This window comes from Pseudophryne corroboree, chromosome 3, assembly GCF_028390025.1.
Source record: "Pseudophryne corroboree isolate aPseCor3 chromosome 3, aPseCor3.hap2, whole genome shotgun sequence".
In the NCBI taxonomy this organism is placed as follows: Eukaryota; Metazoa; Chordata; class Amphibia; order Anura; family Myobatrachidae; genus Pseudophryne; species Pseudophryne corroboree.
The window spans coordinates 623266081-623278908 of NC_086446.1; the positions used below are offsets into that span (position 1 = coordinate 623266081).

At 45.1% G+C, this 12828-nt stretch overlaps 1 long non-coding RNA gene across 2 annotated transcripts in view; it reads right to left on the reverse strand.

Moving 5' to 3' along the window:
• LOC135058092 (uncharacterized) overlaps positions 1-12828 on the reverse strand; it is a 54275-nt gene that overhangs the window by 541 nt on the left and 40906 nt on the right. Inside the window, exon 3 of one of the 2 annotated variants that reach the window (XR_010244593.1) lies at positions 443-607. This is a non-coding gene — a long non-coding RNA (uncharacterized LOC135058092). Of the gene's footprint in view, positions 1-222; positions 608-12828 lie in introns of those variants that run through there. The other variant, XR_010244592.1, reaches the window with a different exon arrangement.

The window sequence follows — 12828 nt, forward strand, 5'->3', positions numbered from 1 at the left end:
CTGGTGGGAAACAATTCAGTACTCTGTGAATAAAACACTGAAAATTCAGGTGTAAAATAATATCCACCAATTAGTACAGAATGTCTATCGGATACTGTATGTAATTAATGCAGCTTCTGGATAAGAGTAAGACCCTATAACTCTCACAAACTAAGGATACAAATAATGACTTGCATGATTTAAATTATTATTTTGTTGTTGTTTTTTTTTAACCACAAGACATTAAATCATTTCATCTATCATAATATAACAATTTTAATATGTAATACAGCTACAGTCAGTGCCCGCAGTGCCCCGTGCGATCTCATAGCTCGCCCAGCCCTAGAAATGGCCCTGAGTGTTGATAGGCTCAGATATTACAGGACATGGTGAGAACTGAGTTAGACTGTACTCTGACTGGATATGTCTGAGCCTGAAAATAACTAGAGTAATCACAGGATACCAGGGCCGGGCTGTCCATTTGGCACTTCTGGCAAATGCCAGAAGGGCCGATGGCCTGTTGTCCAGGGCCAGCCACATAGAGAGCCGGGATGGCCAGCTGACATGCTCCAACATGGCGATGACCGTGCATCTGTTCTCACACAAAGTCAAGGAGGAAATTCTGGACCTGCAAGACAGTTGGCAGAGGACAAGTTATTTAGGACATACTGTAAGTGAATAAGTCAGCATTATGGCAAAATGCAGTTCATGTATTATCTAATTATTATTATCATTTATTTATAATGCACCACAAAGGTTCCGCAGTGCATAGCAAAATACATAAACAAATGGGCAAGACAAGAAAGCAACGACTTACCATACAAGACAATGTAGGGCAAGAACAGAGTACTGTATATAAACATTGTTGCATCAGGGGACAGAACACTAAAATAATCATTCGGGTAGCAGGGAGTATGGAGTAGAAAATAGTCTAAGAAAGAGAGACACATATGAGGAGAGAGGGCCCTGCTCGTGAAAGCCTACATTTAGAAGGGTAGGGGAATACAGACAGGGTGACACAGGGGTAGAACTAAATGTTTAGGATGAGATGGCAGGGTTTGATGAAGAAGTGGGTCTTGAGAACCCGTTAAAGTTGTGTGGAGAGGTGGAGAGTCTGATAGGGAAAGGAAGAGAATTCCAGATATAGGGAGCACCACGGCAAAAGTCTTGGAGGCAGGAATGGGAGGAGGTAGCCAGTTGGCAGGAGAGGCGGTGTGTATTTGTGGTGTGAAGAGTGCAGGTAGCAGTGTAAAGGGAGATAAGGTCAGATATGTAAATGGGAGATGTATGGGGCGAGGGCTTTGTGAGTGTGAGAAGCCTGAATTGGATTCAGAAAGGAACAACCACATACTTACTGATAATTGTATAGCATGTGTGGCTCCTTTATGTTCACAAGGAAAAATATACGGTATGTTTAAAATAATCACAACTTGAATTTTATGATCTAGTAATATTTGCATATATTAAATACTGTACCATCCATTGAGTGTTCAATCTGAAGCATTACAGCTTTATAAATCTTTATAAAGTGTCACTTTTTTTATGAGTTTGCTAAAGTAAAATTGCAATGAAGTTATTTATCATTACATGAATTACAAAACAAACCTTTCAAGGGCCAAGCTTCAAACTAACAAACAATAATGCATATTAAGGTTAACAATGTACCTTTTGGCAGTCAGATAATAAATACGTCTTCTGGCTTATACTTTAATGCATGCCCAAATCATAAACACTACACATACGCTGCTTTTATGCAATGTCCTCACTCCCCACCTATCTAGAAATATTTACTGAGAAAACTACTCTCTCCAACAGTCAGGGAGAAGCAAGTGAATGGTCACCTACAGTATTACTAATTTCATTTACATTTCTATTTGAAGTTGAACTAACACAAGTATGAAGATTTGAGGAAAATTAGATGTTTGTTATTGAAATTTGCATTTCATTACATTTTATAAAAATGCTACTTTTACGTTTATCAATAAAACTATTCCCTTTTGTTTATGACACTTCTGTATATTATTATAATATTGTGTACAAATAATATAACACTAACACTTTAAAGTCATTATATTTCCAAGGCCGCCAAGGCTTCTTGCAGATTCGTTGCTAGAGAAGGGGCGTGGTCAAACAGTCGGTGTGGCCACTCTCCTCGTGGAGTACAAGGAGCCCTCTGCCAGAAAGAAAAGTGCTGCCTTGCCTTCCTTAACTGCTTGATCCTTTCTGGGCTTCACAGACAAGCACTGGCCCAGGTAATCTGTAAACCCCCTTCTCATTGCAACAAGGATATGTTCAAGCTTTCTCCATGGTATCTCTATGCGTATACTTATGTCCACTTGTTACACCTGACATAATACAGATGCAAATGCTTGTGATTTTAAGAAGGGCCCCTCTCCAGATACTTCCAACTGAACATATGAACATCAACATGCTTTTTACATGCATCCCACTGGCATATCTATAATGGGTAGGTGTGCAATGCACAAGGGCCCCTGAGTCCAGGGGGCCCCCACATTCGCACAAGTTACACCCATTTTTTTAGTACTCACCCCTCCTAAGTCCCGCGCCAACATCACCAGCGCTGTTAAAACCCTGTGGAAATGGTGCAGCATCCATTTTCACGAAGTTCTGCGCATGCGTAGTAGAGAAATCACTGGGAAAATGGCCACCACGCCGGAGATCTGCGCATGTGCAGTTGAGTCTGAGCCCTCTATTGCTCAGACTCAACTGCGCTCCCGGCAGAGAGGAGGGGGCCCAAACAGAGGAGGCTGGACACGGGGGCCTCCTCTTCTCTTAAAGCGCCGCTGATGAATCCTTTCCCTACTTACTTTCTAAGGGCGGTATTCAAATGACATATCACGCCCAATCTCCTTTCTAAAGTGATCCACATTATCGGGCATATAGTAATTAGGTTTAGCTGAGTAAAAGGTTGGCGCCTCGCTACTCCAGGCGTAGCGAGCTGAAATGATGATACCACAGCTGTCAGCAGAAACAGAACGGGTGTGGAAGGGGGCAGAAAGAATTGAATACTGTCCTAAATGAATATACATTCACCTCTAATGTAGGCCCTTTGACCATCACCTTACATATTTTCACCAGCAGGTTTTGAGTCAAAGATTGAATATTTTCCCAAAACTTAGTAAGAAAGCCAGATGTCATTTTATTCTTGGCAGGCAAAATATTTCCTGTTGTTTATAATTAGAATGACAGCATGCCAAAATAAATGCTACTAGATTATACATTTAAGGCATATATTTCACGCACAATTTATGGTGTCTTAAATTAAAATAATAGCTGAAAAACAGCTTATTTTGCTTAAAAGTTTCAAGGAAGTTTATGCTAAAAAGTCGTACTATAACTCTAACTGTATATATAATAAAGGAAAGCAATCCACCATTATAAGAAGCTTTAAAAGAGCAAACATTATTTATCTGACTTCTCCTGCCCAATACCATTATGGTGGTGACAATTTTCATTTTTGTTCATATTTACTATTCATATTCATATTATTATTATTATTATTATTATTATGTATTATTATTATTATTATTATTATTATTTATATGGCGCCACAAGGGTTCCGCAGCGCCTTACAAAGTACATAAACAAATTAGCAAAACAAGAAAACAGGGACTTACAATACATTACAATATAAGTACAAGACAATATGTATCAGTGTGAACAAGTAAAATGTGTCACTTCCAGCCCACTCTGTCCCCCCACTCCAGCCACATGCACCCTGTTATCTCCTCTTACCCCTTGTGTCCCCTCCAGCCACAAGCCCTCTGTGCCTCCTGTGTTTATTCAGCCTCCAAACCCTGTGCCAGCCACCTCCAATTTACCTTCTTCGATTTCTATCCAGATTCCAGAAGAATCCTCCTGCAATTAGGGCAGCTGGGGCACACACACACATATACAGGGCGTGACGGCTTAAGTGCTAATAACATTGAGCAAGCGGGATACGGGGGGAGGGGCAGAGATCAGAGATCTGCAAAGGCAGCAGCTCCCCCATGGACATTTTCCCATCTCCTTCACTATCTTCTCATGCATTTGCAGAACGGTGAATGCTGCTCGATGGGTGCTAAGCTTTGATCACAGCAGATGGGTCAACAGTAATTCATCCGGCGGTGAGCCGCATTCCATTTTGTTTAAAAAAATAATAAACTTGGGCCGCAAAAGTATGCATTGTGTGAGTTTGACATGTCTTATATAAAGTATATGAAAAATGCAAAGAATATAAATATATTATAAATATCTTCTTTGTATTAGTCTAATCATTTTTATAGTCAAAACTCTATAGTAAAATGTCTATGGCAGGAGAGGCAGTGCCCTGTCGGGATCCCAGAGTTTATATTGTGACAGCCGGGACCCTGACTATCGGTATGCTGACCGCATAGCATTCTATAATGCCCACTTGAACCCTTTGGCTCATATACAGTATTGCGTGTAAATCTGCCACTGGTACTAGCTAGTGCCTCCCCAGCCATTTACCTCACTGCATGTCCCTGGTTTACAGTGTCAAAAGCAGCAGAGGTCAAGACGAATGAGCAGAGAATAGTGGTCCTTGGATTTGACAGCAAGGAGGTAATTGCTGACTTTTGTGAGGGCAGTTTCAGTGGAGTGGAGAGCCAGACTGAAATGGGTCAAACAGGGAATGGGATGAAAGAAAGGTAAGGTGGTTGTAGAAAAGGGTATGGGTCGTTGGGTCGGCCCAACTTAGGTCGACAGTCATTAGGTCGCCCACTATAGGTTGACATGCATTAGGTCGACAGGGACACTAGGTCGACATGGCCATTAGGACAACATGTGCTAGGTCAAGAGGTCGACATGAGTTTTTGGACTGTTTTTGGTGTCGTTTTCTTTGTAAAGTGACGGGGAACCCCAATTAGTGCACTGTGTCCCCACGCATGGCTCACTTCGCTCGCCATGCTTCGGGCAAGGTTACCATTCCCAATTGTAGTCCATGTGGATCATAAAGTATGAAATAGTAAAAAAAGAATATTTTTTTTAAAAACTCATGTCGGCTTTTTTACCTGTCGACCTAGTACACGTCGACCTAATGACCATGTCAACCTAGTGTCCCTGTCGACTAATGCATGTCAACCTATAGTGGTCGACCTAATAACTGTCAACCTAAGTTGTGTCGACCTAACGACTGTATCCCGTAGAAAATATGCTCAATGAGTATGGTGACAAAAGGGAGGAGAGAGATGGGATGGTAGTTGTAGAGAGTGTTGGCATCAAGGGTAATTTTTAAGAATGGGGGAGACAAAGGCATACTTGAATGCAGAGGCGAATTTGAGGAGGTGGGTAAGATGGGAACAGGCTAAAGGAGAGAGGTAGCGGAGGAGGCTGGAGGGGATAGGGTCAAGGGGATGAGGGCCATGACTTTATCATCTGATAAAAGGAAAAAAGATGGTAAGATGGGTATGGTTGCTGAGCATCTGGTAGGATGTGATGTCCTGACATATGGAGTCAATTGTTGATGTAAAGTAAATGGAAAAATAATGGGCAGAGAGTGAGAAACAGAGTCTAGGAGGGGGTGGTCAGGGGAGGGAGTTTAATGTGGCGAAGAGACACCAGAGCTTTGAAGATTGGAAGGAGATGAGTTTCTTGAAATAGAACTGTGTAAAGGCGGAAATGGCAGCACTGTAGGATCAGAGCAAACATTTGAAATGGAGGTAGTCTTTCTTAGAGAGTGATTTCCTCCACTGTCACTCTACAGTTTGTAAACACTTTTGCAGATAACAGGTGCATTTGGAATGCCATGGGTAAGGTGTTCATCTGCAAAGGTCAACAGTGATTGCTAGAACAATAGTAGAAGTAAGGGAAACAGTGTATAGGGAAGTGGCTTGACCAGGGCAGGAGAGAGAGAGAAGAGGAGAGAGAAGTAAGTGTGTCAGGGAGGATAAGAAAATGGCATCAATGTTACACTTAGTGGTGGCAGCCTTAGGAGGAGGAGATGAAGAAACCGAGAAGGATACATTAAAAGAGAGCAGGTGATGGTAAGATAGGGGGAATGGGGAGTTTTAGTAATCAGAAATATCACAACAGTGAGTGAAGAATGCCATGGGTAAGGTGTTCATCTGCAAAGGTCAACAGTGATTGCTAGAACAATAGTAGAAGTAAGGGAAACACTGTATAGGGAAGTGGCTTGACCAGGGCAGGAGCGAGAGAGAGAGAAGAGGAGAGAGAAGTAAGTCTGTCAGGGAGGATAAGAAAATGGCATCAATGTTACACTTAGTGGTGGCAGCCTTAGGAGGAGGAGATGAAGAAACCGAGAAGGATACATTAAAAGAGAGCAGGTGATGGTAAGATAGGGGGAATGGGGAGTTTTAGTAATCAGAAATATCACAACAGTGAGTGAAGACCAGATCAAGTGAGTGCCCACTCACTTGGAAGGGTGATGAGGTCCACTGGAGAGACCAAATGATGATGTGAGGTAAAGGAGTTTAGTGGGGATGTCAATTAGGATGTTGAAAATATGATAATGGAGGAGATCTGAAGAGAGGAAGTGGGGATGTCAGGAATCAAGGTTGTCGAGGAATGTATAGGGAGTGCCAGGATTATAGTAACATAGTAACATAGTATCTGAGGTTGAAAAAAGACAATTGTCCATCGAGTTCAACCTATTTGTGGTCTCCTATGCATGATGATTTGACTAAAATTTCTGACTGATGCTGCTGTCAGCCGTTGCATTTCATCCCTATTTATAGTAACTATAATGCATGACTATGCACCATACCCCTGGATATCCTTATCCATTAGGAATTTATCTAACCCATTCTTAAAGGTGTTGACAGATTCTGCCATTACAACTCCCTCGGGCAGGGAATTCCAAACACGTATTGTCCTTACCGTGAAAAAGCCTTTACGACGTATTGTGCGGAATCTCCTCTCCTCTAACCTGAGCGAGTGTCCACGAGTCCTCTGTGTTGATCTAACCAAAACAGGTCCCGCGCAAGCTCTGTGTATTGTCCCCTTATATATTTGTAGATGTTGATCATATCCCCTCTTAGTCTCCCCTCTTAGTCTCCGCTTTTCCAATGTAAACATGCCTATGTCAGTAATCGTTGGCAGGTCCTTCAGTCCAGACCAGATGTCAGCACTCGCTCCAAACTGCCCTGTATCTCCGCCAGCGGGTGGGCTCGGAAATCTTAGCCTTTTCCTCGCACCCCCAGTTGCGGGAGAATGTGGAGGAGGAGCTGTTGACGGGTCACGTTTCGCTTGACTTGACAATTTTCTCACCAGCAGGTCTTTGAACCTCTGCAGACTTGTGTCTGCCGGAAAGAGAGATCCAACGTAGGTTTTAAATCTAGGATCGAGCACGGTGGCCAAAATGTAGTGCTCTGATTCCAACAAATTGACCACCCGTGAATCCTGGTTAAGCAAATTAAGGGCTCCATCCACAAGTCCCACATGCCTAGCGGAATCACTCTGTTTTAGCTCCTCCTTCAATGTCTCCAGCTTCTTCTGCAAAAGCCTGATGAGGGGAATGACCTGACTCAGGCTGGCAGTGTCTGAACTGACTTCACGTGTGGCAAGTTCAAAGAGTTGCAGAACCTTGCACAACGTTGAAATCATTCTCCACTGCGCTTGAGTCAGGTGCATTCCCCCTCCTTTGCCTATATCGTAGGCAGATGTATAGGCTTGAATGGCCTTTTGCTGCTCCTCCATCCTTTGAAGCATATAGAGGGTTGAATTCCACCTCGTTACCACCTCTTGTTTCAGATGATGGCAGGGCAGGTTCAGGACTGTTTGCTGGTGCTCCAGTCTTCGGCACGCGGTGGCTGAATGCCGAAAGTGGCCACCGACAGCATCTCTTGCACGCCCCTGTCGTTTTTTAAATAATTCTGCACCACCAAATTCAAAGTATGTGCAAAACATGGGACGTGCTGGAATTTGCCCAGATGTAATGCACGCACAATATTGCTGGCATTGTCCGATGTCACAAATCCCCAGGAGAGTCCATTTGGGGTAAGCCATTCTGCGATGATGTTCCTCAGTTTCCGTAAGAGGTTGTCAGCTGTGTGCCTCTTATGGAAAGTGGTGATACAAAGCGTAGCCTGCCTAGGAACGAGTTGGCGTTTGCGAGATGCTGCTACTGGTGCCGCCGCTGCTGTTCTTGCTGCGGGAGGCAATACATCTACCCAGTGGGCTGTCACAGTCATATAGTCCTGAGTCTGCCCTGCTCCACTTGTCCACATGTCCGTGGTTAAGTGGACATTGGGTACAACTGCATTTTTTAGGACACTGGTGACTCTTTTTCTGAGGTCTGTATACATTTTCGGTATAGCCTGCCTAGAGAAATGGAACCAAGATGGTATTTGGTACCGGGGACACAGTACCTCAATGAAGTCTCTAGTTGCCTGTGAATTAACGGTGGATAACGGAAACACGTTTCTCACCGCCCAGGCTGCCAAGGCCTGAGTTATCCGCTTTGCAGCAGGATGACTGCTGTGATATTTCATCTTCCTCGCAAAGGACTGTTGGACAGTCAATTGCTTACTGGAAGTAGTACAAGTGGTCTTCCGACTTCCCCTCTGGGATGACGATCGACTCCCAGCAGCAACAACAGCAGCGCCAGCAGCAGTAGGCGTTACACTCAAGGATGCATTGGAGGAATCCCAGGCAGGAGAGGACTCGTCAGACTTGCCAGTGAAATGGCCTGCAGGACTATTGGCTTTCCTGTGTAAGGAGGAAATTGACACTGAGGGAGTTGGTGGTGTGGTTTGCAGGAGCTTGGTTACAAGAGGAAGGGATTTAGTGGTCAGTGGACTGCTTCCGCTGTCATCCAAAGTTTTTGAACTTGTCACTGACATGATGAATGCGCTGCAGGTGACATATAAGGGAGGATGTTCCGAGGTGGTTAACGTCCTTACCCCTACTTATTACAGCTTGACAAAGGCAACACACGGCTTGACACCTGTTGTCCGCATTTGTGTTAAAATAATTCCACACCGAAGAGGTGATTTTTTTTTTGTAATTTGACCAGGCATGTCAAGGGCCATATTCGTCCCATGGACAACAGGTGTCTCCCCGGGTGCCTGAATTAAACAAACCACCTCACCATCAGAATCCTCCTTGTCAATTTCCTCCTCAGCGCCAGCAACACCCATATCCTCATCCTGGTGTACTTCAACAGTGACATCTTCAATTTGACTATCAGGAACTGGACTGCGGGTGCTCCTTCCAGCACTTGCAGGGGGCGTGCAAATGATGGAAGGCGCCACCTCTTCCCGTCCAGTGTTGGGAAGGTCAGGCATCGCAGCCGACACAATTGGACTCTCCTTGGGGATTTGTGATTAGTTCTTTGCTGTGCTTTTGCCAGCTTAAGTCTTTTCATTTTTCTAGCGGGAGGATGAGTGCTTCCATCCTCATGTAAAGCTGACCCACTAGTCATGAGGAACATAGGAGAGGGCCTTAGCCGTTCCTTGCCACTCCATGTCGTGAATGGCATATGGGCAAGTTTACGCTTCTCCTCAGACGCGGCTATGTCTGGCGCTGGCGGCATGCAGCGGACTTCAAACCAGCCGCTGGTTCGTGAGCCAATCAGAGCTTGCGGACCGACGGCTCCTGATTGGCTGCCGGTACGCAAGCTCCGATTGGCTCACGAACCGGCGGCTGGTTTGAAGTCCACTATTCACCGCCGCGCCGGACACAGTCGCGCTGGCGCGCTCTCCTGACAGGCTGACAGCTGAGACACGCTGCCGCCGGACTGAGCGGCAGCGTGTTTCAGTGACACAAGGGGGGGGGGGGGCTTCGGGCCCCCCTGACCCGGCGGGCCCTAGGCAACCGCCTAGCGGCAAATCCGCCACTGGGCGCAATGAGGTAGCTGTGTGACTAAGCTAAGCGACCCAAGTGGCCGACTCAAACACCTGTCCCATCTAGGAGTGGCACTGCAGTATCAGACAGGATGGCACTTCAAAAAAAAAGTCCCCAAACAGCACATGAAGCAAAGAAAAAAAGAGGCGCAATGAGGTAGCTGTGTGACTAAGCTAAGAGACCCAAGTGGCCGACACAAACACCTGGCCCATCTAGGAGTGGCACTGCAGTTTTCTAGCAAAAGGATGAGTGCTTCCATCCTCATGTGAAGCTGAACCATTAGCCATGAACATAGGCCAGGGCCTCAGCCGTTTCTTGCCACTCCGTGTCGTAAATGGCATATTGGCAAGTTTATGATTCTCCTCAGATGCTTTTAATTTTGATTTTTGGGTCATTTTACTGAACTTTTGTTTTCTGGATTTTACATGCTCTCTACTATGACATTGGGCATCGGCCTTGGCAGACGACGTTGATGGCATTTCATCATCTTGGCCATGACTAGTGGCAGCAGCTTCAGCACAAGGTGGAAGTGGATCTTGATCTTTCCCTATTTTACCCTCCACATTTTTGTTCTCCATTTTTTAATGTGTGGAATTATATGCCAGTATCAATAGCAATGGCCTACTACTATATATACTGCGCACAACTGAAATGCACCACAGGTATGGATGGATAGTATACTTGACAACACAGAGGTAGGTAGAGCAGTGGCCTACTGTAGCGTACTGCTATATATTATATACTGGTGGTCAGCAAACTGTGCAAAACTGAAATGCACCACAGGTATGGATGGATAGTATACTTGACGACACAGAGGTAGGTAGAGCAGTAGCCTACTGTACCGTACTGCTATATATTATATACTGGTGGTCAGCAAACTGTACAAAACTGAAATGCACCACAGGTTTGGATGCATAGTATACTTGACGACACAGAGGTAGGTAGAGCAGTGGCCTACTGTACCGTACTGCTATATATTATATACTGGTGGTCAGCAAACTGTGCAAAACTGAAATGCACCACAGGTATGGATGGATAGTATACTTGACGATACAGAGGTAGGTAGAGCAGTGGCCTACTGTACCGAACTGCTATATATTATATACTGGTGGTCAGCAAAGTTATGCACTGTACTCCTACTATATACTACAATGCAGCACAGGTATGGAGCGTTTTTCAGGCAGAGAACGTATAATACTGGTGGTCAGGGGCGGATCCAGAACAAAATGACAGGGGGGGCACCACAGACAGCCGGCTAGTACAGAAAGGGGCGACGCATCATGTTTGTAGGGGCGGGGGGGGGGGGGGGCAAGCTGCCCCCCCCCGTTCCTACGCCTATGCCCTCTGTCCCCCGTCCTGTTTTCAGCATCTACCTGTCCCCTGACGTTCACCCACCTCACAGCAGCAAAACCTGCTTTCTTCTCCCGGCTCCCCTGTCAGGCTGTGGCAGTGTCGCATCCTAATTACAGCAGATGTGCGACGTTGCCGGGAGCCGGGACTGGTGCTGCTGTAAGGGACACGGAGGCAATGCACGCTAACACAGCTGACTACGCACCCTGTTACTGTATGGTATCAGTGGCAAACGCAGGATTTTCATGGGGGGGGGGGGTTCCGTACGTGTGTGTGTTTGTAATTGAGCAGCCAGCACACTGCACAAGCTGTGTGTGTGTGTGTGTGTGTATGTGTATGTATGTATATGTATATATATATATATATATATATATATATAAACAAACAAAATTGAATCGGCACTCTCTCCTATCATGGATTATTGCCCTGGTGCCATCCGGAACAATCCAATACTTAACACATCCAGTAGCGGCGGCACTCACGGGTCTTACTCACAGTCAATAAAGTGCAAAAAGTGCTTTTATTTCATCACTTTGTGTCCGACGTTTCGGGGCCACAACGCCCCTTTTTCGAGGTGATATATCACCTCGAAAAAGGGGCGTTGTGGCCCCGAAACGTTGGACACAAAGTGATGAAATAAAAGCACTTTTTGCACTTTATTGACTGTGAGTAAGACCCGTGAGTGCCGCCGCTGCTGATTGTGTTAAGTATATATATATATATATATATATAGACAAACAGTCCCTTCCCACCTGTGGCTCAGGTGTTTGTGTAGAGGAGGAAACAGGCGGCACTCCAAGGACTTGTATAACAAACTTGTATTCAAAACATGGTGAAAAAAACAAAGCAAAACAAAGGTACAGGTATCTTACTTTTTGTATATATATATATATATATATACACACAGAACATCTGTACATAGACATACACACACATACTGTACACAGCATACATGCGTACACAGTTTACATGCACACATCATACACACACACAGTATACATGCACACAGTATACATACATACATACTAACACGGTATACATGCAAACATACATACATAGTATGCATGCACATACATAGTATACGTGCACACAGCATACTATACATACACACGCTGCACATACATATACACAGTATATATGCACACAGCATACACACACACTATACATGCACACAGCATACTGTACATACCTACACACACACACAGCATATATGCACACACAGTACACATGCATACAGCATATATACATAGTTACACACACACACACTATACATTTACATAGCAATACACACACTCATTAACAGTAAACAGAACCCCCTCCTCACCTTACACTACAGTGGGAGCCGAAGACAGCAGCCACTGCCTCACGTAGCTCTGTCTCATGGCCCCTTGAACTGCCTGAGAGGAGCTGCGCTTCCGCTGCAGCTCCCCCTACAGGCAGCCACCAGCGGCAGCAGCAGCAGCAGCCAGGTTCTCACTGTCACTCGGACAGTGTAAGCAGCTTAACAAGCTTCTCCTCGTTAAAAAAAAAATGACAGGGGGGGCACGTGCCTGGGTGCCCCCCCCCCCTGGATCCGCCACTGCTGGTGGTCACTGGTCAGCAAAACTCTGCACTGTACTCCTCCTATATAATACTGCTGGTCCCCAGTCCCCACAATAAAGCAGTGTGAGCACA